Source organism: Carettochelys insculpta, chromosome 18, assembly GCF_033958435.1.
Source record: "Carettochelys insculpta isolate YL-2023 chromosome 18, ASM3395843v1, whole genome shotgun sequence".
NCBI lineage: Eukaryota > Metazoa > Chordata > Testudines > Carettochelyidae > Carettochelys > Carettochelys insculpta.
The window spans coordinates 22,815,682-22,842,101 of record NC_134154.1 but is presented as its reverse complement, the minus strand read 5'-3'; the positions used below and the strand labels follow the sequence as shown (position 1 = coordinate 22,842,101).

Sequence of the window (26,420 nt, the reverse complement as noted above, 5' to 3'; positions counted from 1 at the left end):
ACTTATTTTGAAATAGGTGCAATTTTTCCTGTAATGACGTTTGCCAATTTTGAAGTAATGCACCCACTATTTCAAATTTATTTTGAAATGGCAGTTGTGTAGTGTGGATGACAGCAAAGTTATTTCGAAATAGTGGCTACTAGTTTGAGTGCGTGGCCATATCATTAGGCACTAACTAATTTATTAGGTCATGCGCAGGGGTCAGCAACTTGCAGCTCTGAAGCCGAATGCAGCTCTGGAGCCGAATGCCGGCATTTGCAGCTCCAGGCGCTGACTTCTTTGTGGCTCTGGACACTGCAAAATGACCCCACCCTGCACACCCTCTGGGGAGGAGGGATACAAAATTTTGGCAGGAGTATAGCAGGATCAGCCTTCCCTGACCTAGGCCATTGCATGGCATTGTCTGAACCCTCAGCCTCCCAGAAGATTGGGAGGCACCAACCTGGCGTTGGTGCTGTGGCTGTGGGGCCAGAGAACTCTCCACAGAGTCAGTGCAAGGTGAGTCTGGAGAAGGAGACATGAAAACACTCAGCACGGCTCCAGCTGCTGGGCCCAGGTGCTGCAGACAGTAGCAAAGCCAGCGAGGTGGGACAGGCAGAGGCCAGGACAGTGAGGGGATGGCTGGTTACTCCTGTTCAGAGCAGGGCTGTCTGATGGCCAGTACAGTGCTAGTGACCAGAGGTGGACTGCTGGGTGTGTGTATGTGGGGGACGGAGGGAAAGCAGAGGTGCTGAGCCAGGGTGAGCAACAGCAGAAAAGTTAAGAGGAGTTTGCTCCTCAGGCAGGCAAGGTCTGTGCCTGTTGTGTGTGTTCTTCTTTTGCTTTTTCGTTTGGCAAGCTCTGGCACAAATTAAGCATTGGCTGTTGGCAATATTCCCTCTCATCTTTTTCATTGGTGAGCAGATTTTTCCATCCATGTGCAGAATAAACTTTTTTTTGTGCACTGATGCATGTGTGAACGTGTGCCACCAGTAGAGACTCAAGCCTAGCTGTGGGCACTTTGATAATCAGCCAGGCAGCATCTGAATCTCTCTTCAGCAGCTGCACAAACTCACAGCTAACAAAAGGAGTTCACAAAGTGGGGGGTGTGCCCCTGGAGGGGGAATGAAATTCCATAATGGGGGCACAGTGCAGTTAGCCTCCTCCCTGCAGCCTCTGCCGGCTCCCCTCCTTGCCCCGCCATTGCCAAGGTAGCGTGATGCATAACTTACAGGAGACCAATGCCCTCTTCTGGGGCACAGGAAAAGATGGGGGAGGGGCCCTGCTAATTGCAGGGACAAAAAGTGGGGTCCAATATAAAAAGTTTTCTGACCCCTGATATATACTGTCTGCTCCTACATTGACCCCCTTTGACTCCCAGTTAATTTCTTGTAGTCATTTCCACTGAATAGGACTGATCTTGGGGGTTACTAGGACTCAGAAAAGGGTTAAATATCTACATGAGTTGCATTACAAATCATTGTGTATGCACTGTTCTTAAAATAGGGGTTACAAAAAGCATGGTTTGATGTTATTTATTAAGGGCTGTCTCGTATTCACATGCATTGCGGCTCTCGAAGCATTGATTTTTGTAACCATTTTGAAAAAATATCTCTTTGTGCTATTTTGGTCGCAGAGCCCTGGTCATAAGCTTTTGTGGGGAAAACCCACTTCTTCAGATGGAAAAATTATTCAGATCTGCTTCACGTTCTTGTTTCCACAAAAACAGGAAGTGAACGCGTAAAATATCTTGAGAGAATGGATGTTGAGCTAAAGGAACACAATGTTACCTGATGGCTGATGCTTAGGGAATAAATAGTGTATGCTGTGAAACAATGGAAAAATCCATATCCATCCATGCAGTCTGCTTAGAAATATGCAACTTAATTACTTATTTTAAAAGGCTTGTCTCATGCAACTGCCTTTCTGTGCTGAAAATATTAGTGGAATAGCCATGTTTGTGTCAAAGTCTAATAACCTAATAGAACCTATGAAGTCAGCAGTAGAGTTGATTCAGTAGTCAGAGGCTTTCTGCAGTCTGTTTCATAAGCACTGTGACTTATATCACACGTTTCTCTTCAGTCTTTGATCTTATTTTTGGTGAAAGATGTAAGTTAGCAAATCGCAAGAAGAGGACAGAGGTGCAGAATTAATTTCGTAACTCAAACCCTGTCACCAGACTATGCGGGAGATGAGAAAGCGGTGCTAAGCAATACAAAATTTGCTACTTCTGCCTTACAAAGAAAGCAAGAGACAGTGTGGTAGTGAATGGTGCTTTACAATTCCCATTGCTTCTTGCAACCAAAGTGTTACAGATATTAATGAATAAATCTTCACATCCCCCATGTGAATGGTTAGTAATAAAGAGAGACTCTGATGTGCTGTATACATGAGTAGTCAGTGCACTGGATTGGAATGTGGGAAACAGGCTCCCCTGCCGGATTGAAAGCAGTTTCCATTCCAGATCTGGTACTTGGAAGCTGGGCCTCCCACCTTCCAAGCCATTGCTCTAACCAGCAGGCTACCTATGTATACACTGATAAACTTAATTGTTCAGTCCAAATATGGACTTTCTGACTCAGTTTCATTCTTGTGGAAAAGTTTGAAAATGTTTGGTTTTGTTTCAGTGGCAACAAATTTTTAAACTTTGAAGGCTGGAGCAAAACAGACTCTGGTGAGCTCTAGAATTACCTCTCTTTTATAGAGGCGGAAACGGAGGCACACTGAGGTAATTTGCCTGAGTTTACATCAAACCTGCATTCTGTTACTTGACCCCATCGCAGATCACCTGGCTTCCAGTACTCTGTTTTAACTGGCCACACAGGGCACTAATGTAGAAATGTCTCTGCTTACTTTCAGATGGGTTGTGCGTCTCAAACGGACGTCTCATCTTTTGTGCTACAAATTGTTGTGTAGAGTATTGTCCTTAGGGTGTATAGCATATGTGCAGCAAATGGACTCTTATATAAGCCTATTAATTTATGCTATGTGATTTCCATTGGCTGGCTTGCCATGGTTTGGAACAGAAGCGTTAGGTGTTATAAATAGAAAGATGAAGCACCATCCAGCATGTTACCGGCTGGCCCCATGGTTCAGAGCCAATAAGCAAATATGGGTTTGTTGCAATGTTTACAGTAGTACCAGCACAGCAGAAGAACTGGCAGTATCCACAAAGGTGAACTCTGCTGATCTGATTCTCCCATCCATTACCAATGACTTTAACTATAGGTTGAACCTCTCTAGTCCAACACTCTTGTTTGGCAAAATCTGTCGTCCAGCATGATTTTAGTTATCCACATATATACTTATCATGGGTGTGCCCAAGTTTTCCAGGGTCCCATAAAGTTTATTTATAGCCACAAGTCCTGGCTGTCAGTGTTCTGGGCTGTTATTTAGCTCTAAGTTACCCCTAAATGTCTTCTAAGAGCCCAGTAAGCAGTGGAAGTGTTGGTAATGCTGCTAGACAACACTGACCTCCCATGGTTCAGCAAATTCTCTCCTTTGGCACCAGTCAGGTCATGAGGGTGCTAGACTAGAGAGTTTCAACCTGTAGTGGAGGTTATTTCTTAAGATCAGTGGCAGAATGCTCAGGCAGAATTTACTCTTTGATTATACTTTGGGCTTACACATTGCATTGCCTCAGTAGATTTCAGTATGCTTGACAACAGAGGTTATCCCAGTCATTGTGATCAGTGGCAATACAGTGCAGATGAATTGGTCTGATTAAGTGCATTGCCATTCTGCTTCTTCATATGGTCTATTGCAACATTTTCCCCTTCTTTCAACAATTAACATGAAGAACAACCACACGCATAGACATTGTGTGCTCTTTAACACCTTACAGGGGTTTGTACGACTGAGTTTCTGATGTTGTGTTTCCATTGGCTTTTAATCGGCATCCAGGCACACGTTTGAAATTATTGCAGTCATGATCAAAGCCAAACCCCGATGTCCTTACTCAGATGCCAGTCAGGGCCAAATTCCATGCAATCATGTAACCCGCCCCCCCTTAAGTACTGATTGATTGAGGATTGTGGAATTTAACTTGGCTGGGAATTGCCCAAATCGGAACAATACCTGAGATTTTTCTGAGTAAAAACTGCAGGAGTTGGCCCGTAATGAAATGCTATATTTTAATAACTTTTAAGTAGTTTGATAGGTAAAAAACAAACTTAGCCAGTTGAAGGGTTGCAGGAAAACATGGGTTAATGGTGTTATTCTTTGTAGTGGTATCAGGAACCACTGCGTAGTGCATTTAAAAAAAACTATACTGAAGTGCACTTTTAAGCTGATTCATCCCACTGTTCTTTTCATTTCCAGTTGTGAATATTCTGTGGAGCTGACTGTTTGAAGGATTCGCTCCATTTAAGAGTAGCCCCACAGCTGTATAATAGGGACAGCGAACGTAAGGCACAGTGCATGCTCAAAGAGGAGTGTTTATAGAATCCTGGGAAATTATGCTTTGACCCGGGCTTTAAGAAAAGCTGCGTGTGTTTCACTTGCTGCGGCTCTCTGAAAGTTCACATGGAGAGAAGCACTTCTCACCACACACAAACTGCCAAATACATTTGAAATGAAAGTTGCTGATTAAAACGGGCATGTTGGAGCCGCCAGCTGCTGGCAGCCATTTTGCGTAACAATTATAGCAGTTGTGATTGCCGCCCAGAAGCTGTTGCTGTAACGATCAGGAGCACTTTAAATACCTAACCACAGGGCTTAATGGCTTAAGTATTCAAGAGTATCATTTTTCTTCTGGTTAAGGCAGGGTGGAAATTGGTCTAAAATCAGCTTGCCCATGTCACAGACACAGATAGGCAACTGAACGCTTTCAGATTCACTTCAAGAGCTTAGGTCGATCTGCACAGGTGACATTTGATAGAGCTCTGGCTGCGTCTGTTAGCCATATTCTGATGTTCTGACTGTCTCCTGCCACATCTCCTCTTCTCCCCACCATCTCCCATGGAGCAATCTTGAGGAGGAAGTATGGTTGGATAAAAATCATCAATTCCCCTCCTTTGCAGGGTGGTTGGGATTTGCAAGGGGTTCTGCCATCCAGAACTGATTGGACTTGCACTTGATTCAAGTCCAAGTTCTGCCCCAATTGTTCTGTGTGACCTTGGGCAAGTCACACTAACCCCTCTGTGCCTTAGCTCCCTGGAGACAATCACACGTACCTATCCCAGTAAGCAGTGGAAGTGCTGTTAATGTGCGAGACAATATTGCCTTCCTGTGGTCCAGCAAATTCTCTTGTTCTGCACTGGTCAGGTCACAAGGATGCCAGATGAGAGAGGTTGAATCTGTAGAAGATGAATCAGCGCTTGGCAGATTGCATCTGTGCTACCTAAATATAGATGTATCACTGTTGTGCCCAGACATTGCCCACTGATGGTTCTGTGTGGAGGTGTGCACAGTGAGATCAGAAGCAGGATATTTTGGTGAAGGAGTGGTCAAAGTACTCCCCATGCTAAACCGTCTTTGAGCCTTGTTTTACCCAAGAGATGACCAATCCATTATCCTTTCCAAGAGCTGAGGGCTTCTGGCTGCAGGATCATCAAATCTACTTATCAAAGGGAGATTTCCATTCGTTTTCTCATGTCGCTATTTAAGACAAGTTTGGTGTCATCATTCACACTTCAGCTCAGCACCAGCCTGCAAGGAAAGGCTTTCCCGTGGGATTACTGTTTAACCGCTCAGTACAGCATCTGCAGATATTGGAACCAGAAGGAGCACCTGTCTGTGACACACAGTCTTCAGTGAGGCCCATACCTACATTCTTCCTTGTGTGTCATGCTTGATAATAGAGAGAAGAGGTGGGCAAGAGTATAGCTTTTCTTGTACCAACTTCAGTTGGTGAGAGAAGGAAGTTACTGGGCTTATGTAGAGCTATTCTTCAAGCACGTCTCTCTCACCACCAGAAGTTGGTCCTATAAAAGATATTACCTTACCTAACTTGTCTCCTTAATGGTCCTGCCACTAACATAGTTGCAACATTACACACTTGATAATGGCAGGGCTACTATTGGTAGCGCCCTGTCTTATGAATGTATGATTGTGTAGCTTAGTGGTCAGAGCAATGGACTGCTGCTCTGGTGACATAGGTCCCATTCGCAGCTTTCTAGCCTCTTTCAGACTAACCTCTTTTTGTCAGGAGCTGGAAATGGGCGATGGGATCACGTGATGATTACCTGGTCTGTTCATTCCTCTGGGGCACCTGGTATTGACCAATGTCAGAAGACAGGATACTGGGCTAGATGGACCTTTGATCTGATGCAGTATGGCTGTTCTGATGTTCTTTGTCACTGGGCTGCTATCTGAACCTTGCCAAGTCAAATTACTTACCTGGGTCTTAATGTAGTAGGACTTTAAAAAATCCCATGCAGTTGCATTGTCCTCTAAAATCTGATCTATTTTTCATGATGTTTCAAAATCTGTTTTCTGGATGAAGGCACTTTCTGCAGGAGAGCTAGCTGAACTACAGACAATGAATATCATTGCTGAGTTTAGTCACTTTTCTGTTTGCAAATCATCTGCAAACAGACTTTGAATTTTTTTTTAATTTGGTTTCTATTTGAAATGATTCGGCAGAGATCTGTTAATTTCTTTCTGTGGGTGCTTGTGAGCAACTCAGTCTGACTGTTGACTCAAGTATTTGCCATTTGTAATTGGCTATGCAAGCTGTGCTTTTGGTTACTTAGGTTTCATGGCATTTTTCTACCCCAGGATTGGATAGTTACAGTCTCAAAGGGCATTCAAGTTGGCAGTGCAAACTGTCACAGTGGAATGGCAGTATATTTGCTTGAATAATTATGACTCTTTTCTCTTTCTGGATACATAGTAGTAAACTAAAAATATAAAAGTGCTGTCATGAAGTATCATGGATGCTGTCTAAAAGAGAGCAGAGCACATTTTGACTCAAATTCATGCTTTTTATTCAAACTAACGTCTGTTTTTTTTTTTTTGGACAGCATCTGCCCTGTCCTTTTCTGGAGCTGCAATTTCTCCAATGTATTACTTCTGTTAGCTTTCTAAAAGATGGCTAAAATAGCATCCAGGGGAAGACACAATATTTAACACAGAATTTAAATTAAACAAAAAACCCCCCAAAACAAAACTGCAAACCAAAGCTGCTTTGTCTAAAATAAAATTCACATCAACTCTTTCTGCTTTCCAGAGAGCAGAGCTGATTGCACCCTACTCCAAAGCTCAGCACTTTTCTTTGTCACACCAATAAGGCCTAAGCCGTCTCTAACAGACATAAGTCACCTACCTGAGTCTTTCTAGAAATTTAATTTAATTCTATAACCCATTTATCTGAACATTCCTGTCATGGGGTGGCACTCACCTCTTGCGAATGCCTCCGTCTGGTTGAGTGCATGGGCCTGCACTGCTTCAGTTTACCTGCCTTTGTGGCTACCCAGCTGAGTAACATCCCTGTGTGAATCAAACACCCCTTTCAGGGTGCACTTAACAGGGGCCCATCCTGGTGCCCTGTGTAGTGTCCTTTGAGTCTGTTCCCCCCCCCGGTAAAGAGTGGTACCTCTCGCCTCCTGGAGACAGTAGTCTCGTCCTTACCTCAGAGCTCTGTTACCACTCAGTGTGCCCCATGGTGCTACTGTACCCTCAGCCAGCCAGCTACAATCTACACCTCTTCAAGGATCCAGAGACACTGAGCTGACTCAGATCCTGCTCCTTCTTATAGGCCTTCCTGATTGGCTTGATTCTCTTCAACCGCCCTAGCCTCCTTGGAGGACTTCTCTATGATCCCTTTTTGCATCAGAGCCTGGTCCACAATCCCCTGCAGTTTTATGCTGTCCTGGTAATAATTGGTGGCTGATATCTTACAATTCCCAATAATCATCACAGGCTACGTCTACACTAGCACACTACATCGAAGTAGCCTATTTAGATGTAAGGACATCAAAATAGGCTACTTAGACGCGTATCATCTACACATCCTCCAGGGCTGGTGCCATCAACGTTCAACGTCGAAAGGAGCCACACTGGAGGGAAATGCGGAGCATCCACACACAAGCACTCCCCGTCGAAATAAGGGGCCAGCAAAGCCCCAAGCCGCTCCCTTAAAGGGCCCCTCCCAGACATACTCGGCCTGCAGAGCACGAGATCCACAGAGCCGACAATCAGTTGCACACCCTGTGCATGCAGCATGGCCCCCCAGCAGCAGCAGCAGCAGCAGCAGCAGCAGCCAGAAGCCCTGGGTTAAGGGCTGCTGCGCGCGGTGACCATAGAGCCCCACAGGGGCTGGACAGAGCTTCTCTCAACCCCTCAGCTGATGGCCGCCATGGAGGACCCCGCTATTTCAAAGTAGCGGGCCACGGATCATCTACACCCCCCTACTTTGACGTTGAACGTCGAAGGAGGGCGCTATTCCCATCTGAAGATGGGAATAGCGATTTCTATGTCTAGCCGCCTAATGTCGATTTCAATGTCGAAATAGCACACGGCGCGTGTAGACACAACGTGCACTATTTCGACATTGTGCTGGCTACTTTGAAGTAGCCGGCTAGTGTAGACGCACGCACAGAGTGAGGACTTGTCTATACATTACATGCAGCTTTGCAGTCTCACCAATGCACCTGTGCAGCTGCAGCACATCTGCTGTAGACACTCTATAGTGGTGGGAAAGAGCTCTTATCATAATAAGACCACCTCCATGAGAGTCGGTAGCTATATTGACAAGCGCTCTTCTGCCCCCATAGCACGGTCCACACTACTGTATATGTCGGTGTAACTTACATCGCTCCGCACAGAGGGGCGGTGTATTCAGTAATTTACTGACTTAAGCTGTAGTGTAGATGTAGCTTTAATGTCTTTTTTTTCTAAACATGCTGACTGTCTCCTCATCTGGCTACATCGAACGAATTTTCCTTGCATTGGCATGTTCAGTGCAAGATCAAGAACATGAAGGAGGCAGTGGCAACCAGTGGCAGGAAATCCCATTAAATTGAATGTCATTACATTGTTCTAGAAGTGTGATTTGTGTTTCAGCTACCAGCCTCCCATTAAATTACTTCTGAATGTTCTCAATCTGCAAAATGAAATCCTCCTGATTTATCTGTAAAAGTGTAATAAGTATGACAAAAATGAATTTTGTATACTCACTTCAGTTTCACTCATCTTCCAAAGTATGTATCTCACCCATTACCCTTAGATGTAATTTACATTGACTCCCCTTATCATTGTCTGCTCTTTAGTGCACTAAGTGTAAACCTTGAGCAGTGAAATTTGATGCAAAAGTTATCTGGGATGTATGAATGCACTTCAAGGAAAGAGCATTTGACAAGTGAAGTAAAATATTCCCACAAGCAAATCAAAGTTCAACCTCCATCTTTATTAAACATCTCAGATGGTATTTTCCTTGCTTTTTCAGCAATGGGCTTGAAAATTGATGTCTCTGGTCGGAAAGGCTTGTTTCAACATTGTTTAAACCATACCATCCGGGGCGCCTTTAGCTGCACATCTACTAATGTAATATATGCCATCATGTGCCAGCAATGCCCCACTGCCATTTACATTGGCCAAACTAGACAGTCTCTGCGTAAAAGAATAAATGGACATAAATCAGACATCAGGAATGGTAATATACAGAAAACCTGTGGGAGAACACTTCAATCTCCCTGGACATTCAGTAACAGATTTAAAAGTAGCAGTCCTAAGACAAAGAAATTTCAAAAATCAAATGAAGAGAGAAATCTCTGAACTGCAATTTATTTGCAAATTTGACGCCATCAACCAAGAATTAAACAGAGATGGGGAGTGGCTCACCCCTTACAAAAGCAGCTTCTCAGCCCTGGGTGTTAATATCTCCCCATTAGACTCTGATGATAGGCCTATGTGACCTGACTTGTTTTTTCATCTTTTGATACATACTACTGATAATGGGCCATTCCCACCTTGCCAAATAGACCTTGCCAGCTCTGGCCCTCCCTTTTACTGGGACCACACTCTTTAAATACCCCTCTGGAAAACCTTCCCCCAGCCCCACTCACGCATCTGATGAAGCATGTCTTTGCCCTCAAAAGCTTATGCTCCAAAATATCTGTTAGTCTATAAAGTGCCACAGGACTTCTTGTTCTCAAAGATACAGGCTAACATGGCTATCTCTCTGATAATTGTTTAAAGGCTTGATTTTCAGACAGGCCCTTTTTTTCAGGCAAAGGTCTGTATCTACTTGTAACTAATTGCAGGCAGATAGGCTGGTAATCAAGACCCAGTTAAGGAAAGCATTTGAACATGTGTTTAAATGTATTTCAAGTCAATGGGACTGAGTCAGTGCTTGAAGTTAAGCACGTGCTTTATGGGATGTGCTGAGTAGGAATGGACATAAGCACATACTGAAGGGCTCTGTTGAATGAGGGCCTTGGAGTTATACCTTTTCATGAGGAAATAAGGTTGCAAGAAATCTAAACACTACGTTTTTTTCATACCACAGATTGCAAGTGAAAATAACTGATGATACAATTTTGCACCAGGGAGTATGTACACAGAAAGATATTCTTGGACATTCAACTACTTAACTGATAGGGAAGTCAGATAATGTCTGAGTAATTATTGCAGGAAATAATGGCAACCGCAATTATGCGGAGGGGGGAAAATGTCTAGTGGTTTGTCCTGAAATAAGTCAATTTAAGCTGTAAATAATAACATTTGTGCTGGTTCTGTTGCACTGAGGCATCTCTAAAGACATGCGAAAGCTCATCTATTGTGTCCACGAGGGTTGGGAGACAGGGGTGTCAGCTTTGAGGCGATTGGTCCCACTGTTCCCAAGGTAAGATGGGAGGCTCTCCTACCTCCAGCTCAGAAGACAGTTTGCAGATGGGGTGAGTGTCTTCAGAATCTTGGTAGAGGGAGGCCCTGAAGAAAAAAATCCTTTCCAGGTTTGAGGCTGAGGAATAGCTGAGGAATTTGTCCCTCTCTGCTCCCTGTAGCCTGGAGATGGAAAATGGCTGTTTTTCTAGCTAAGTGTAGCCAGCTATAATTAATTTAGCCTTTAGTTAGTTTAATTGGCTCATAGCTGCACAGAGGGGTTTTGGTAGAGCATCACTCATTTGTCTTTTCTTTCCACTTATATTTATTTATTTATTTTTTACTGATTCCAGATTTACTAGCAGATGTTACGCATCCCTAACACGCAGAGATTATTGTGTCCCCAGATGCCAGCTTCTGAGCCCATCAATTGACACCTCTGAGTCTTGAGCACTGCAGGACGTCCCTTGTTAGGGTGACTTAACAGCTGAGTTCCTTTAGTGGAGCTTAGGTATGCCTGCTAAGCACCACAGAATCCCTCATTGAATTAGCTTCTCTTTTCCATGGTTATACACCCTGTATATCAGAACAATTTCAGTATTCACGTCTTCTAAACAAGGCTCATTAATTGCAAATTCATGACTAACAGGGTTAGAGACTAGTTAGAATTTAAAAAAAACACAGCCTGCAGAACAGGAAAGGAAAGTGCTTAATACTCAGTGGGATATACCAGCTCTTACTGTGAACCGTTCTCACTGAAAATCTCTGAATATATTATAAAGGGTCATAGCCTCTCTATAGCAGGTTAATTCACCCCTGCCTTTCCCTCCCTTCCAAAGCAAAAACCTGTTTTTTCAAGCATTTATAACATTAAGTATAGAACTCTGGTTTTAGTCAGTGTCTGAAAATGTGAAGCCTGCATTAAAGCTGTATTCTTCCTCCCTTTTTTGTTTGTGACATTTCACAAAGCTGACTTTTAATCTGTCTTCTGAAGAGGTGTAGCAGAAGAAATTTAAAGACAAGTCAAGAAAATGGAACTCTTTTATACTATAGCAGAAAAAATGAAAAAGCCCAATGAAACCATGATGGGTACAACAGCGTGTTCTTATTCCTAAAATAATTGTGCAACATTATTTGTTACTTGTTTCACTGTTGTTCCCAGAGGCCCTAATTAGGATAAAAGCTCCATTGTGCTAGGTACTATATCAACAATGCACTTGATAAAGCATTAAAAAAATCCCTGATTGCTAATAAATGAATGTCATCTGCTCTCAAACTATGGGAGTAATCTATGTTCACAAATTTACCATAATACCTTACCCAGCAGCCCCCAAGTTTCTGTCACCCACATGCTGGGAACTATGATACTTCAGGCAAAATTGTGTAGTCACATGGTGTTAGTAAATGGTCATCATACAATGGGGAAGTAAAGGGAGGAAGAGCTGGAGGATACTTTAGTGTTAACGACAGGAAGGAGAACTGGAGATGGAAAGAAACAGATAATAGAACCTAATTCATGGGAATCGGAAACAGTGACAAAATTGATCTCCTGCAATCATGGGTAAGTTTGCCTCAAAGACCTACAGCTGCCTTTCTTTCAAGATGCTCCGCAAACATAAGTGCGCCACTTCTGCAGCCATTACTCGCACTGACAAGAATTTCCTTTTATGAGTTAGGAGCTCAGTGTCTTTGGACCATACCATTGTAGTACCCTGAGTTCTGACCTGTTTGATTTCAATGGGACCTGTTTTCTGTTGTTCCTTGTTCTACTCTTCCTCCAGCTAGTATCGTTGTTTGGGGTAGGGGTGGAAGGGAGTCTGTCTGGATTTTAATTCTTGGGCCGTATTGTGGGTGGTCCAGACAAATGGCTTCGTTTGCTCAGGGCTCAGCACTTCTCAGGAGCCGGCGTTGTATCATTATCAAGCCAAACTATTAATCTTTGCTTGATGCTGAGAGTATCCATCAGAGCCCAACAACAGTAGTGGGGACAAATGACAGTTTTTAGATGGAATCTGATACATTTCCAAATGGACTATAGGATGGAGTTTCCTACAAGATCCAGGAATTCCCTCCCACTCCTGTGTGCCTCTGAATCAGCCCCCCAAATCCTCAATTCACATTAGAATTCTGGGACTGGATTTGAGCTCCAGAAAGCGCTGTACTTTGTCCTTGAGTCAGAAGGACAGTATGCTCGCTGGCTACTTTTCATTCTCTTTCATTGCTTTGCTTGCTTCCTGCCTGTGTCTGTTCTGACACAGGCTGCTGCCTTCAATCTGGAAGCACAACAGAAAAACACAGGAAAGGACTGTAAGAATTAAAGCAACCTTGCAAACTTTTTATTTGTCTAGGGTGAGTAATTTTTCTTGACAAGTAGTAAAATTTCAGTCATGCCTTTCATTTTTGTTGGCCCTCATGGTAACCGGCAAGTGATTTGGGGCTGTTGCTGGCAAATTTTCCTGATGGTTTTGTTAGTCTGGATTAAACACACTGAGCTGAGATAGCATTGTACCAGGCAGTTTCAGATGCTGGGATCTTTTTTCACCTCCTGCCCATATAATACTCCTGGGGGAATTCTGCACCACTGTATGTACACAGAATTCACGTCCAGTGAAGATTTCTTTGCTTCCTTGCAGAAAAATTACTTTCCCGGGGGAAACAAAGGGAAGCGACAAGAATGGTCACACACCCGTCCCTCACAGCATGGGTGCATTGTTTCAGACACCCACAGCAGCTGGCAAACAGGTAATTCACCACAGGAGTGTGGCTGGAGATACCCTGGCCAGTGGCTCCTACCTTGCACTTGGGACAGCTGGGACTTCCTCTTCACCTGCCAGGAATGGCCAGGTCAGACCAACCCTGAGAAACATCCCTTGGTGGCAGTGTCAGGAACCTCCACCCCCATCCACTTCCTGTCCCCTTTGCATCTAAGCTGCAGGGGAATGATCACCCCAGAAGGAGATGCTCACCCTGCCTGGCACCCATGCATCTAGAGCAATCTACATCCAGACCCCCCTCAACCCCTGCAGCTGGAGTCCCTCACTAAACTGTCCATACCCAAACTCCCACCCCATCGAGCCCTGCCCCCTGCATCCAGATCCCCAACTCAGGCAACGAGGTCCCTCCTCTGAGCCCTCCCACACCCAGCCCCTCTCTGCTGAGCCCCATCCCCCCACACCTAGACCCCATTTCCTGAGCACCAGCAACCTTCACCTGGACCCCTCTGCAGTGTGCTATTGCCCCTGCGTCTGGAACCCTCCCAATCATCTGCACATGCAGATTCCCCTCACAGCCAGATCTCTCAGTGAGCTGTTTGCACACAGATTGCCCCACACAGATCACTCACGCCCCATACTGGACCCCTACACTAATTGATTCTGTTGGGCTGAACCTGCCATGCCCCACAGTTACTGATCCTGGAGGAGCAGGGCCCTGGCATGTTCTTGAGGCAGGCCTGGCCCTTGCAATGTGTTAGGGTCAGATGTAGCTTTACTGTTGGGTGTGTGTCTTGGGATGAGGGGCGTGGGTTGCTGTAGGATGATCTCCCACCTCTGTGCAGCCAGTGGCCTCATTGCCAGTCATCAATGCCATGCTGGAGCCTCCGCATTTATTTATTGACAAATACAATTTGCAGAACTTTCAGATGTTGTCTGGAGTATTTTTAATATTGGGGTGCAGAACTCCCATGTGAGTTAGATAAGAAGGTGGGCCTATCAGGCTGGCCAGCAGCTTTCAGAATGTTGTTCTGCTAAATAAATGGAGCAAGAGCAGGAAGGTAGGGTTGTGTGGCCTCAGCACTGGAAGAAGATTAGAAAGCTGTCGGAAAGAAACAGCCTCAATATCATCTTGGTTTGGAAACACAGCAGGTAGATTGAGGAAGATCCCCTAATCCCAGTATTAATAATGTAAGTGGATCACCTGTGGAACATTTTCCAAATTGGACATGAGAACCAAATCTTCTACTTCTGCAGAATCTCCTCAGTAAAGTGGACAAAGGATCAAAGATGGGAACCTGGGCTTAGTGAATCCGTACAAAGCCGTCGGGACCACAAGGGATTAAAGGATGGAGCTGTCCACAAGGATTCTTGAGGAGAGAAGCTCCCCATGGACACTGCCTGTGCAGACTGTCCTGGAGCACTCAAAGGCCACAGATCTCTGGGCTGGCAGCTAAAGGACATTTTTCTAGCAAGTTACAGCACCTGATGTAAGGTGCAGGACTTGTAGGTTGATAGAATTGTTATGAAGTGCTGATTCTGCAAGTGATTCTTTAAAAAGTATAGTTTGCAAGGGAGGAAGGTCTCAAGGTAAAGAAAACAGACAGTAAAATAGGCTAGTCAGGCATTACTAGCTCATTTGGTGGTTGATGGATCTACCTTTCGCCTGAAGTATAAACCACATACTCATAATGGTCGCTAAGTGTTTCACTAGAAACCCAACATACCTTTTTAAGTTTAGTTTTTACTATGGGCTGTGCCTCTTGGTCACTATGCTCACCAACCCCCGCTCTTCCTGGAGTGGGTGGGTGGGGAGCTATGTGGCTAGCCCTGCCCGAAAGTGTGTGTCCAGCCCTGGGTTTCCTGGGGGCGGTGGGAGGGGGGGGGTCAGGGAGCCGCGTGGCCAGCCCCAGCCTTTCCAGCTCCCTTCTCCTGCCCCCTTTTCCTGCCTCCACCTCCCTATCCATCTCCTCTCCCCATTTCCACCCCCCAGGCAACAGAGAAATGCATGTGTGACGATGTCATTCTGTCACCCTTAGCCAAGTGGGTGCCTATCCAATCACCTGTATTTTTTTAATATATATATATATATATAGAGAGAGAGAGAGAGAGAGAGATAAGGTGTGGGTGCCGTCTTCTCAGAAAAAGTCTAAGTCTGAGCTACACTGGAAAGTGAATTCCATCTCTCTGGGGAGGCAGGAAAGATGGATTATTTCCTGAGCTTGGCCAGTTTACCATCCTAGAGCACCCGCCTCAAGGTAAAGGTACAGACCAAGATGATTGACAGGCAAACGCCACAGCACTGCCATGACACATTGACAAGCACATAAGGAATGGTATTTATATTTTTTGTCAGTGAAGGTCTATGCTCCCCTGTTTCCTTTCTTCAGTCATACAAAGGAAGTGCCTATGAAGCAATCCAGTTAAAAACACCATCAGGTTCAGACAAAGTGCTGGGACAGGAAGAGGTTTTCACTGTGGCAACCCCAGTTCAGCAATGGGTTTTCACATTACTCTCCAGTGGCCTGTTTTCTCTGAAGCTCCTTTGCATTGCTGTGGCTTTTCTCTGTCTCGCCTTCAGATGCTGTCGTTATTGTTTCTGTTTCACCACCCTCCCTTTTCTTGCCCTTCAGTCTCAGATGCTGCAACTTCCGTGGTGCACTAAGGACCACAGGAAAGGGGCATCGAAATGTCTTATGCACTTTACCGTTAATACAGTCTATTGTGTTTTTTCATACAGTTTGTTTAAAAAAAATCTTTTAAAGATCACTTCCAAAATGGCCTCATTTATCTTAGCTCTTGAGAGGTTACTTCAAACAGGCTATATTATAATTTCATTGTGTTGTACACTAATTGAGAGAGCATGCTTCAAACAGTCGGAAACGTACAGCATACCTAAAGTTGTGGGCTGGTATCCTCTAGCTAAGTCCCTTATAACCCCAATCATATTGCTCTGTTGTTGGGCTTCTGGAACTTTATGATTGACACTTCTGTAAGTAGCAGAAAAGTTAAATTGAGACTGACTTTCTAAATATGCCATCTAAAACACATAGTGGAAAGGCCCTACCATTGTAGTTTTAACTAGAACTGGTTAGACTTTGGATTTCCCATTCTGGGTGGGGTGGGAGGGTTGGAAGGGTGTTTGTTCATCCCAAGTTGGAACACAAAGTCAACATTTCAAAGTTTTTCATGAAAGGATGTTCTGAAAAATTCAGTTCAATTAAAGCATTTTAGTTTGAAGTTGGAGCTTTTTATTTATTTTTGAACATCAAATAAAAGTAAATTTCTTAATGAAAAAAACCCTAAAAGTTTCATGGGTGGAATATTTTGACACTTTCAAAATGTCTTTCTATTTTTTTTTATCAAATTCAATTCCACTTCATAAAAAAATTGAAAAAACGAAACAAAAACAAAATGTGTTATTCTCAAAGGAAAACTATTCTGATTAAAATTTTCCAACTAGCTATGGTGTTAACATATCTGCACTATCACAATCTGCATTACTCCTCTTCAGATTCCTAGCTTAGAAGCACACGCACAAGTAAATTGCAGAGGCTTTGATGAAATTTGAATTTCTGCTGCTGTACGAAGATAAGCATCATTATACTGTTGTACTAAAGAAAGGTCTTTATTATTCCAAAATATTTCATTCAGTGAGTGAAATAAATAAATGGAACAATTTCAGAATGACACACGGGGTTCCCTTCTTAAGGTGCTACATGGAACACAGGAAATATTGCCCAGGGCTCAGATTTTGAAAAATTCTGCCATTGCTTTGCTGTGTGACCTTGGGCAAACCACTTTCCTCCCTGATCCTCAGCTAAGGTAATGTAAAAATGGGGATAAAGACACCAACTTCCTTTGTGAAGTGCTTTAAAATCTACCGATGCTATCTGACTTATAATACTGTAAAATGTGTCATAAACCCTGATAGGGCAATTACTAGCCCTGCTCAGATCAATTATAATGAATACACTTTTTTCTTCCTAACATGGCCATTTAGTAAACAAATATTGTTTAAGAACAGGAACATTCAAAGAAAGATTTGTGAACTATTCCGAGTTCCCTCCCACCCAATTATGTTTTGGTAGAGGGAAACTGCAGTATTAAGTTTAAACAATGCTCAAATCCCATTTCTAATTGTCCTTAAATTCTGAGCTATCCACATGTAATCTTTTTACTAGGGAAAGTCTGACAGAGATGAACAGTTTTGCTTTTTTTTTCAGAATAACCTAAGCAACAGCAAAAATGACCTTCACAGTTTTTTATTTATAAAATTGGAAAAATAACACCTTTTAGTAAGACTTTTTTTTGGTCTCCTACTAGGCCTGACATGCATTCAGGCTACAAAAAAATCTTTTCAAGGTAGATTTCTGAAAGGAACATCTTCAGTAGAAAAGAAATCAGTAGGCATCTTTGTCGTTGCACAAGGAAACCTATGACTTATTTTGATATATGGCTTTCAGAGATGTTTCTACATGAGAACAGGAATCCCAGGTTCAAATGCTTTGGACACGTTCAGACTCAATAATGCATTCTGCTACTGTACTTCTGGGTTTCAAGAAAAGTTTTATCTACTGCTGCCTTAAAATGGTTTCAAGGTAAAGGATTGAGCGTTTCAGCTTTTTCTGAGAAAGGTTGGAGAGATTGCAGGCTTTGATTTATATTTTGTAGACCTTTGGTATTGACAGTCATTCTAGCATTTTAGCTCTTCTTTACACAGAGAAGTTTCACCAGAGAGTGTCTTTTGGGAGCAGATAGGATTAAGAAGGCATACACTTGATGTCTTCAAGACATTTAAGAGAGGCCTGGGGGCGGATGATGATGAACTCCTTGAATAGAGATAAACAAGTTATAGTGTTTCCCCACACCTGGACTAAAAGTGAAGTGGGAAAGCAAATTAAATCTTTCTTCTTGCCTTGCCTTGACTTTCTCTAGAAACAGATGAAGCATAATGCACTTGTTCAACAAATGTATTCATAGTGACTAGAAGAAAATGTCAGGGTAAGCACTACGTAAGAAAATAACATAGCTTGTTTGCACAAATGAACTGTAAGATCCGGACCTGGGCTCAGCCACATGGCTCCTTTGGATCCATGGGCTTGGCCTACACTAGGCAGGTAAGTCGATGGCAGATACACAATTCTAGCTACAGCAATTGTGTAGCTAGAATTGACTTATCTGTAATTGATTACCTGGTTGCCCTCACTAAGGAAGGTCAGTGGGGAGTTTCTCCTGTCAATCTACCTTACTGCTAGTGACAGGGAGGAGTACAGGGGTCAACTGCCAAACCTTGATAGGTTGATTTCATGCATCTCTTCCAGGCACATGAAATCGACCCCTGGAAGAGTGACCCTCAGCAGGTCAATCTTCTGGCTAATGTAGACGTGGCCATAAATTCTCTACCATAACAATAATAATTTAATTAATTTCTGTCTGAATAGTGCCTAGAACTTGTGTACTAGGAGTGATTACTTGTAGAGAATGAACTGTCCTTCAGACCTTTTACAATCCAGTCAGAGACGAGAGGTCAGGTTCTCTTCTTACGCTAGTGAAAATGAGGAATCAGTGAATGCTAGTATAGGGAAGAGGAGAGTCAAGCTGGTGCTGCCTATGTGAAGAGTTTGCAGTGTAGATAACAGCACAGACAACAGTTTTGATACATTTATTCAAAATATAATTAAAGTAATTTGTATGTTTAAGGGCCAACAATGTTTCTTGGTGGGTTGGAAATTAGAAAATCTGGAGGAGGTATTTAGTTTCATCGAAAAATATGCTAATTGCTAAAGGACTCTTAAATCCACAGTTGTCAGACCCCTTGGGAGATGACAGAAGTATAGTAACAGCCAATGTAAACTTTTAACTGAACCAAAGTACAGTTTCTCTGCCCGACTGATAAGATGTGGCACTTTTTCTCCATAGAGGTTGAGGTGGGTAACTTGCACCATCCCCATTTTGAACAAAGATGTGGACAAGTGAAGTGATTAACAGCTTGTGCAGTGAAGTCCTCGGATTAAGCATTAACAGCTTGTTACATGCTAGCTTCCTCCTCCATCCCCCTGGGCAGTCTGATGCATGCAGCTGACCCTTCAGTTGAGCCATATGATTGGCCAAAGTACCCACTTGGCTAACAGGACCAGCAGACATACCAGCAACAGCAGAAGCTGCTGACTGATCAAAGCATTTACCTATGGCTGCATAAGCTTCTGCTCCTGCCTTTTTCCAGCGGTGTCCCAGCCCTGCTCCTGCCTTCGCTTGACTCCAGGTAATCTGCTTGTAACCTTCAGCTCTGAGGGCTGATTCTGATGCCTCTAAGTGTTAATTTGTCACATGAAACATACTTCCAGAATCCAAATGAAAATGCTGTTTACTCTCCATCATTCAAAATCCAATATGCTAGTGAACTGAATACTTCACATATTTGGAAACATTTGAGGACTGAAAGAAGTAGGTTGACAGCTGTACCTATATGAGTAGAAGAATGATGACTCTATCATTCAGGTTGTTTAGCATTCTAGTTTCTCTCATATGTGCCACAGTTTTGTAAGTTCACGATCCATTAACGTCATTTTTGCTATTAGATACCATGTTTACTGAGCAGTTTGATTCTTGTCCTGTATTGTAATGTTTGCTTTTGTCTTTCCTTTGCCACCTAATGTTTCAGCATTTACTTCTTATTAATGCAGCCAGGGTAGTTTGTATGCAGTGGTTCTCAGCCAGCACTATGCTTCTCATCATTCCCATTGGCTGGGAAAGATGGTCTGTGGCCAATGGGAGCTGCAAGTGGCCGTAACTGCGGATGAGCAGGTAAATAAAGTGATGGCAGCTCATAAGGGGCTAATCCAGGTGAACTGTCTCTGGTCTCCTGGCCACTTATTGTCCACCCTGATCTAGATATTTACCCAGATTCACAACTGGCTATATAAAAAGCACTAGTGAAGTTAGTACAAACTAAAATTTCACACAATGACTTATTTGTATTGCTCTATCTACCACCCACTAAACTGTGAATATAATGTTTATATTCCAGTTGCTCAGTATGATAAAGGAAGCAATTTTTCAGTAGCAGTGTGTTGTGACACTTGTGTATTTTTATGTCTGATTTTGTAAATTTTTAACTGAAGTGAAATTTAGAGGTATGCAAGGCAATTCAGATGCTGGAACACAGTACAGTAGTCTGGGAAGGTTGAGAGCCGCTAGTGTAGAGATATTCCAGTCCAGGTTGAATCTCTCTAGTCCAGCACCTTTGGGACCTGGCTGGTGCCAAACGAGAGAATTTGTCAGATTACAGGAGGTCAATATCATCTAGCAGCATTAGCAACACTGTCACTGCTTACTGGGCTCTTAGAAGACATTTAGGGATAAATTAGAGCTAAATTACAGTACAGAATCTGAGAACCAGGACTGGTGGCTATAAACAAATTTTATGGGACCACAGAAAACAGGGCCACAACCATGATAAGTGGTCATCTGGTTAATTAAAATCATGCTGGATTATGGATGTTGCCAGACAAGAGAATGCTGGATTAGAGAGGTTCAACCTGTACGACGCAATACTGGCTGCCTTCCTATAGCTCGCGTCCCTGAACATTTGTCAGGACAGCAACAAGAGGTTAGTTACATAAACTTGGCAGACACAGAGAGAAATTAAGAATTATACAAGAGGGAGGAAAGGTCTTTCTGATGTAGTTTGAAAGAGAGTAGAGAGATGAGATGAGATATGTGTCCATGAGTCATGAGTTCCTGTGAGAATGCCCTGGCAACAGCATTGATAAGAATACTAGGGCAGATACAGGGCTAAAGTATGCAAGGACGCAGGTAGGCAGGCATGACTCCATGGAACCGGGGTCTGAAATAAATGGGAAGTCAGTGGAGTTGTTTCTAGGGTGGATGGGACTTCATGGTAGAACTTCAGGGAGAACTCCTATTTGCAACATAACTGTCTCTGTCTATACCTTCTGATCTCTCTTCATGATCCCTAAGGTACTGCTTTAGTCCCACTTTCAGTTACTTTGCTGATATCCCCAGTAGAAGCAGGTATTATCTCAAGATCATGTTGAAGGTTCCTTCCCATCATCCTTACTCTCATCCTGGTCCCTGGGGTTTTGTTGAATGCATTGCAATCACCCCCCGTTCCACAGTGCCATTTCCCTACGTCTGTCTTTATCTCTTCATTTGTCTTTGGGGCTTATTGTTCTGCTTCCATGATTGAAAAGAAAACCAGGCTATTTCTGCTTTGACCATCACAGTCTTTCTTGGGCAGGACTCTCACAGCGCTTTGACATGCATTTCAAATAAGGTTAACATAAATGTTTTAACAATTCAATATTAATTTCAATGGAAGCATAAGCAGGTTCTATTGTATTGCTATTTTTAGGAGGCTTTACTAGAGAACCAATTTTCAGTGCAAGCCTATGACAAGCCCATTACAATGTAAAAATGAAATAATCACTAAGATGATGAGGAATTATGGACAGATCATGAGACTTGCTGAACATCCCCCAAGAGTTGAGTGCAATCAATGACTTTTAAGATTGGGTGCTTAATTTTTTTCCCCACAGGTAAGTAGTATCATCATCTTCTTTTTCCAATGGCACCATTAGATAGGGCTGATTTCTGTTGGTTTCTTGCCTTAGGTAGGTACCTAGACTGCAAGCCACCGCAAGCATAACCCTATTTTGTAAAGCTCTTTTTGCTCCCACAGTGGAACATTCTCTGGAAGCTTATTATTATAGCTGTTATTATTATGTAAGTGAGGGTGCATTCACTTCAGACTGCGTTGTACTTTTCCATAATAGCAGGGGGAAAATAAATTACCGTTTCAGAGCTATTTTAGAAATCTTCCTTTCTAATCAGTTTAAGTGAGTTCCATCTGCTCTAAGCGTATTCCTGGTATAGGTTTCTAAATATCTTTTCATTCTGTTTCTATTTTAAATTTCTTTTTGCTGAGGTTGTACATCACAATTATAGCTGCTTGAAAGCCACTGCCTGTGTGGAGCAAGCAGACATTGCTTTTGGATTTCCCATTGAATTTCATGGGAAACAGTGGAAGTTGCTGTACCATTTCCTTTCCTTGGTCACCGGTTAAATTCTTTAAGTTCTTTTCCTCAACACCAGTGATTCTTTGCTGCTTCTCTCCTTTTGGCCTTATAATAACTACAAGAAAAGGTTTCCAGCTGTTGAATTCGTAGGACCAAGTGCTTTTAGGATGGGATTGCATTTTAAAGTAGTTTCTTATCACGGTGAGCTGAGGGATTGAGGAATGCTTCTATCTTACCATTCTGTCTTGTATACTGTATCCACAGCTATATCTGACATGGCAAGTGGAAGACAGGGTTATAGTTACACTGGTGAGTTTGCTGACAAAACCAATGAAGCATCCACACACAAAATATGTTTTGTCAACAGTTTGTTGACAAAACTCAGCAGTTTTGTTGACAGCGTTCTGCCTCTCAGCCATGAGGCATAACACTTCTGTCGACAGATTCTGCCAACAAAAACGCTGTGTGGACACTCTGGGGACCTTCTCTCATCAGACAGGGCACCCAGAACAATGGGTAGCCCTGTCTGCTGTGCTTGCAGGTGCTTGTTTTGTTCAGAGAGCAACCGGGCACTCTGGCTGCTCTGTCGACAGAGCTGAGCACTCTCCTGATTGGCTTTTGTGTGTAGACACTCTGTCCAAAGAAGTTTTGTCGGGAAATCTCTACCGACAGTGACTTCTGTTGACAGGTTGCTGTAGTGTGACCATAGCCGCTAAGTATGAAAAGTGGTTTCCAGGCAACTGAATATGTTCTAGAGACTGAAGCCAAATAAACTCCCTGCTTAGCAGATTTATGGCAGGGAGGAAAGAAACTTACGAGAGAGGTCAGGTACACCTTCAGGGAATGCTTTCATTGATTCCCATCCTCTGAATATTACTGGCATTACTTTTTTCCCTCTTTCTCATCTTTTCTAGACCAGTTTGGGATGAAAGGAAATTCTAAAAAGCCCAGAATTTACCCTGGGACAGAAATACTATTTTCTGGCCACCTTTGGTATTTATTCTCACAGTGCTCCTGTGGAATGAGGAACTGATGCTATTCCTGTTGTACAGATGGGGGATTGAGGCCCAGGGAGTCTAAGTGATTTGGCCAAGGTCACACGAGTCTGTGCCACAGCAGGACACCTAAGGTCTCCTGAGTCCAATATTAGCAGCTCAACTGGCCTGTTATTCAAGGCAGTAGAGTCAGTTTTGGAAGGAATTGCCCGTTCTTTTTCATATTCGGCTTTAGTGAGTGTCACAATGGGGTTTCTATGTCCATGGAGCTATAAGGGACAAGAGGATCAAAACATCCGTTTGCAGACTTGTTTAATTTGAACATTTTGCTTTTCCAAATGAGAAGCTGAATTTGGTTTCCTTCCTCTCCCACCCTTCCTGGCTCCTGTGGCATCCGAAATGGCCAGATGACATCTTGCAGCTATCAGAAACATTTTGGAGAGAGTCAGAGGGAGAAAGCAAGTCTGAGACGTTCCCCTGATGCTAACCCAATAAGACAGCGGAAACACAGCAAACGAAATCTTCAGGCACAGTCAACAAAGCAGCCCTGCCAAAAACCAGAAGGCTTCCTGTGAAGGGACAATCCCTTCAGGGGAAGAAGCGAATGGTGAGCCAACAGGACAGAGTCATCCGGGAGTCGCATCTGCTATCCAGATGGTCAAAAATAACTCACAGCGAGAGAAGTAGGCAGCCTTGCCTCCTGCCTTAAGGAATGAGGCACCAGCAGTTGGTTCAGGCAGACGAGAGGGTCAGTGTTGTTGGGTGTCATCTCTTTGGGAGTGCCAGACAAGAGAGAACAAGCTGGAGGGGTAGCATGATATGGCAGCAGATGGATCAGAACTGTCTGCTCTCACACTTTGGTCAAGTTTGGATCTGGAAACCCCTTATGTGTGGTTCTCTGTCCTCACCAAAGAATCTGCTTCGCCTTTGGGAGAGTCTTCCCTTCCCTTCTGTGGAGCTGAGTCCTTCCTCATCTCAAAGACTAGGTTCCTTTCTGTTGTTCCCTGTTGGCATCTTTTGCCCCTCATCATTCTCCCTCAGGGTCTATTACCCCCCATGATTAACCCTGGTACACCAAGGAACTGCAGGGCTTTGGGTGTCACTCTTCCCTGCTTCTATGACTCCCTTTTTCTGCATCCCAGCATCTCTTACTCCCTTTCCCTCCATGGCATTTTGGTGTCTTGGCCTCATTCCCCTCTTGGCACTCTGTGCTCCCTTAGCTGTCAAAGAGCTGTCCGCACTGATGACTCCAACAGCGAGTTGACTTGAAGCTGGGGGAAGGTTGGAGGGGCGTTTGAGGCAGCTGTGTTGATGCCAGCATCCTCTGATCCCCTCAGCCTGTAGCAGTGTGATAACTGGTGGGGAGGGCACAGAGAACTAGGCTGGGCAGCGTGCGTGAGGAGGGGGCAACTGTAACAGAGAACCCCTTCCTGGGTAAAGGCTAATGCTTCACCCAGCATTCCTGGAAGGCTGTGAGGGGTCGTGTGGAGGTGCCGTCTGACATCAGTGGGCTGTAGCAGGGTTCCTCAACCTTTTTTTTAAATAAAGTACCCCTTTTTAAAAAATAGTAAGTACCCCGTGACTTCTGTCACCTACCCCTAAAAGCACACCTACCACCTGATAAGAAACAAAGTCCTAAGGTAATCGGAGGCCTTGAAACAAGGGCCGTTCCAGATGACTGTATCCTTTCCAGGAGTCAGATTTGTTCTGCATACCATCAAATTACACCTCACTTAAAAGCTGCTTACTTACAAAAACATGCCAAAATATCACAGAAGACTACTGCTGAAAATGTGCTGGCTTTCTACTATCTTGTTATCAAATAAATGAATTGGAATAGAAATCTTGTACTTACATTCCAGCATACGGCATATGAAACAGTAGAAACAAGCCATTGCCTGAATGAACTTTTAGATTGTACTGACTTTACGAGTGTTTTTTGTGTAGCAGGTTGTAAAACTAGACAAATATCTAGATGAGTCAATGTACCCCTGGAAGACCTTGGTGTACCCCCGTAGTACGTGTACTCCTGGTTCAGAGATACTGAGCTACAGGATATGCCAATCAAAAGAGATTCAGCTTTGAGTGCAAGAAAGTGAACACTGAGAAGTTAAGAAATCTAGAAAGAAAGGAGGATGAAGTATTAAAATTAGGCATATGGAGGAGGTCTGGTGAGCCCCAAAAAGATACAGAACCAAATCCTGGTTTCTTCCACTTTTCCACACCTTCTTCCCCTTTCCCACAGTCTCAGTAAGCGGACAAGGACCTGATTCTTTTCCCATGTCCGTTGGTGTAATTCAGGAAGGCAATGGAGTCACAATGCTAAAAATGAGAGGAGAATTTGGCTCAGTGTAATTCACACATGGTAAACTCTGAAAAAGTGGGGAGAAGAAAGGGCATTTGGCATGGCGAGAAACTGCTCAGAAATGTGACAGTAAGTGGAGAGAGACAAAGGAAGCGATTCTGGCCCAATGCATTCTGTGGTGGGATTCCTTTTCCTTTACAGGTGGTGTTTCTGGTATGGATTTGATCTGTGCCATTGGCTAGGGTTTGCAAGGGAAAAAATAAGGGCATTATAAAAGCAGAATGAGTGAAAACAATCTAAACAGAAGCTGTTTCCACTGGGTCTTGAAGCTCCTTAGACCCAAAATCACGAACTCTGCTAGAGCCGAAGAGAGATTTGTCAATAGCTTTCAGCAAGTGCTGGCACTGACAGGTCAGTCGGCATCAAGGTGGGATGAGGAAAATTCATCACAATTCACTGCTAAGTACCAGTTTGAGCCACAGCAGTGCTCTTTCATCCCACCATAAGATTTCCAGATCCTTTTTGGCCTTACATATAACTCATTAAGCCCTGGCAGTGGCGATGCAGCATGGTAACAGCGCTTTCAGCTGAAGTGTGCTCTGAGCGTGTTTGCAGTGATTCCGGG

At 43.6% G+C, this 26,420-nt stretch overlaps 1 protein-coding gene across 1 annotated transcript in view; it reads left to right on the top strand.

Annotated features, from left to right (window-relative positions):
• The window catches only part of TMEM132B (transmembrane protein 132B), a 463,877-nt gene that overhangs the window by 175,044 nt on the left and 262,413 nt on the right, over positions 1–26,420 (top strand). The window lies entirely within an intron of this gene.